Source organism: Atta cephalotes (genome assembly GCF_000143395.1).
Source record: "Atta cephalotes unplaced genomic scaffold scaffold00049, whole genome shotgun sequence".
In the NCBI taxonomy this organism is placed as follows: Eukaryota; Metazoa; Arthropoda; class Insecta; order Hymenoptera; family Formicidae; genus Atta; species Atta cephalotes.
In genome coordinates, this window is record NW_012130113.1 from 1,246,157 (window position 1) to 1,250,540 (window position 4,384).

Here is a 4,384-nt window from a genome sequence, read left to right on the forward strand (position 1 = left end):
AGAGAGAGAGAGAGAGAGAAGAGGGATTCCACAACGGTGGCGCGCCGACGATGGAGTCATTCGGTTATTGCAGAATTGGTGCGGCGTTGTTCTGAGACGCGCGATTCGCCGGTCCATCAGACAGCTGCCGATGAATGGTTTGCTTAAGGCAAATTTACACGGTTCCCTCCCGATCGTCCTGATCCGGATGAATCATCATCGGCGAAAGAAATTCGCATAAGCAATGTCTTCGCCATGATATTTTATAAAAACGGAATCTCATCTTTTTTTTGATTTACAATAATCTCTGGAATTGATTGTATTTAAAATAAATAAAGAAGGGATAAATATTATCGAAGTTCTTAATACCAAATAATAATGCCATCGCCGTTAATTTCAATTTGAAAATTGCATGTAATAAAATTATTATTATTTATATATAACTTTTAAATATATCTTCCAGTTATATAAACTGCACACCAATTATTGTCGGACTTGAAAGCGCAATCATAAATTGAAAGTGAAAGAATATTACAAATTAAATTGATCGTCAATTTAATAAAGGTACTAATAAGTATTTTAAAACACTCCGAGATAATCGGCATGCAATTTATATAACTGGAAGACGTATTTAAAATTTACATATAAAAATTATTAAGATTAAGCTTCAACCATATTTGGTCTTACTTTGATTTATTCACACAGCGGTCTAAATTAACTTACTATTAATCACATTTTGTCATAAAGCTTCGAAATTTCAGTGTGAAAATAAAATATTTTTATTACGTAAACAACACTTATATATGTATAATTACGTAAGTATAATTATTAATGCCAGCTGTCTTTTTAGCATATCAAACCGTTTCAGTAGAAACATTATATGAAGCATTTAACACGATGTCAAATTAATTTTCTTAACGACATTTTATGTTTTATTTAAAATTTGTCATTCCTATTACCAGCTTTCGATTCGGCTGATTATTTATTTCGCTATGCGTGTCCTTAATAATAAAAGGCTTTACCCCGCGGATATAATAAATGATAATTCTACTCGGTCTAAGCATTGAGTCCGTAATGAGAGGAAGAGCTGAGCGTTTCGGTCATTTTTGCAGGGAGCCATTAACAACGTGCGCGTTTCCTGGACATTACTGAAACAAACATTGCATGGCAATTCCCGCTGCGCCGGGAGTCATTCCCGGCGAAATCTCCCGGCTCCCCGACAAAGACACCCCGCTGCATCCAACGTAGAGGAACCTCTTCAACGACGACGCAATGGTCAGACCGCGAATCCACCTTGCGCGCGTCAACGTTAACGACGCCGCGTGCACCGCCCCTCGCATCTCTGCGATTTGGATCGCGGACCCGCGATGCGCCTCGCGTGCAATCTGCGGCACGCACGTGGTGCGCGCGTTCGCGATAAGAAATGGGGCGCGTAAATTACGAGCCGCGTCAGATATGACGTGCGTACAGATTAACCTTCGGATGCGTATATGCGGGATCAACCGCTCGATTTTCATCCACGGAAGAAGAGCTGAGGTGTTTTTTATACGATTATTATGATTTACATCGAGATACATATTTGCGCTATTTTTAAATTCTATATTATAGTCTAAAATAATGTATAATAAAAATAACATATTTCTAAAAATCTTTGTTACAGAATGTCTTTTTTAATCATCTAGATAAATTGCATATTTGCAACACTCGCTTTAAAATTAAATTTAGGATAAGTTTGAAATAAATTCGGGATTTGTGTAAAGATAAAAATGTAGCACTGAAATATAATTCTTCTAACAATAATACTATGCGTCGATATAGAGTTTTGGCCAAAAATATTAGGCATCTATATTTTTTCATTTATTTGAAATTCTTTTACCTGTATTATTTCCGTATTAATTATCGGCTTTATATATTAATAAATTTAAAGAATTCTTAATACAAAAGATAAAATTCACAGCTTGAATCAATTTTAATTAAAACATTAAATAATGATTAATAAGGTGCTTAATATTTTTAAGGTGTTTAATATTTTTATATATTGAAATATAGCAACAGCTTTTACACTTACAAAATATGTTTAAATAAAATCAATAAAATTGTTTTTTTTTTTAATAACAGGATGATGTCGTTTCTGGAAAGTAGGTACATAATGAATAAATATCTTCGTAAGATCCGATAAGGATCTCTTTGAGATAAAAATTAAACATTTCACTCGCAGAGTGTCGCAGCTGTTCGAAAGAAATCAAGTATTTCCGAAGACGAAATCAGAGCGTTACGATCGTAATTAACAACCTTCGCTAAAAACAAGTAACTTTCGCAGGTGAAAGTTTCGGAATTGTCACATGTTCCATAATCGGTTTATGACTTGGAATAATTTACTGTCAATATTACATGTGATACGAAGTAATGTTATCGAATGGAACCGATCGCGCAAGCTGATAAGACCTTAACTCGATCGAGCTTAATAGCACAGTGGACGTGTTTCGTCTTTACAAATTGCAGCCAACACGATCGGACTTACTTACGTTTGAGATTTTTGTTCGGCGCGCTAACCCGCTTAATCGCCTTCCATTATAGTTACAATTGGATGGTAGTTTAATTATTGATCATTCGCCGATACCAGACCAAGATAAAGTCAATACGTATATATTTTAGTATTATTTAATATATCTTAATATAAAATGTTCCCGACATGAACAAACAAATAAAACATCATCACGATAAATTTTGTTTGTACCTTTTTCGTTTGTTTTATTGTAAAAGTATTTTTTATGTTAGATATCAACATGAGAATACTAATGATTCGGTAGAATAATGATAATAGAAAAATGAAGCGTAATTAATAAATAAATTTTTAAAGTTTCCATGGATGTTTTGTTTAAAGAAACTATGCAGTTTGTGGATTATCTCTGTGTCTTAATACATCGCACTGAGAAAAATTTCTGATTAAAAATAAATGAACTAGAAGAGTCTGAATCAATCAGAATTCTGGTTATTTTAACACTAGAATTACAATAGATTTCAAACAGAAAATTTTTTTATCCATTTTCAATCAGAACTCTAATTAATGCAATCAGATTTTTTTCCAGTGTATTAAATTTCAATATATCGTGATCGTTGCAGTTCACTTCATCGGAACTAATACAGATTACTTCACACCTTGTTAGCATTTAACGATATATTAAGACAAGCAACACACAAATCGTATAACATTTTTGAAATAAATATATAATTATTATTATAAAAAAACGGCTCAAATATAAATATATGTAATACAAAATAAAAACACCAATGTAAACCTTAATATTTGCCGTGATTAAACATAAAGCGATTAAATACATATAACTTGTAAGTATTAAAAAAAGATATACTTGATAACAAATTTAATGTAAAACATGCAGACAAAAAGAAAACTCACATCTGCAGCACTTTTATCTTATATCTATTGAATTTATCCTTGAAGCAATAAATATTTTATTATTTTATTATTTTAATTTTAATATATATTATCTATATTACTAACTGAGATAAAGAAAGTGCACGTACTGATCGAGATTTTTAATTAAGTAAAATCATGTATAGGTACACTGTGTGTAATTATGGGGCCCACTACTCGTCCCTATCCGTTGGCGCAAGAATCTTCCACGTGCATCGAGTCCCCATTTTCCCGGGCGATGAGGATGCCGATTGGAGTGTGGGCGTCGTCGAAGCGATTCAGAGCATAAGGAGGAGTCAGTCGCCGAGACGACGGGCACGAAATGTTGTTAAAGGAAGCCCCGCTCTCTTCTTCACGGTGATCGCGGGAGCGGAACACGAAGAGCTTCCTGAAACGCTTCAGCGCTGACGGCCGTTCCGTTCCCACGAGACGCACGATCCGTAAGGGCCCGGCATCGTCCGGAGTTGATCCGCGTGTAACCGACTATTCGAAGCGACCGCTAACGATCGTGTCGGTACCAGAACACGCCTGAAGCGTGGCCGACGCGTGGACGGAGACTTTTCCGGTATTACATCCCAAGGAACACATCAAGAGAAAATCTAAATGACTTTATTGACATTATGAAAATCAAAATGTTGAGCAAAATGTTGATTACAAAATCTGACTTTATTGACATTAAGAATCAAAACAAAGTCATTTTGATTTTTTTGTTGACTTTTATATCTTACACGAGATGTAGACTCAATTTTCCGTCTTTCCTCTTCTCCAACTTAACAAGAAGACGTAATCGCACGATATTATTAAGATTGACATAACAGCGACCGGCTTTCATTTAATATATATATATATATATATATATATATATATATAGTAAACGTAATTATTACGTACCGACCTAACCTACTCTACTTCTACTTAATTTAATTTACTTAAATTAACGTACCTACTCGTACTATACTCTACCACACT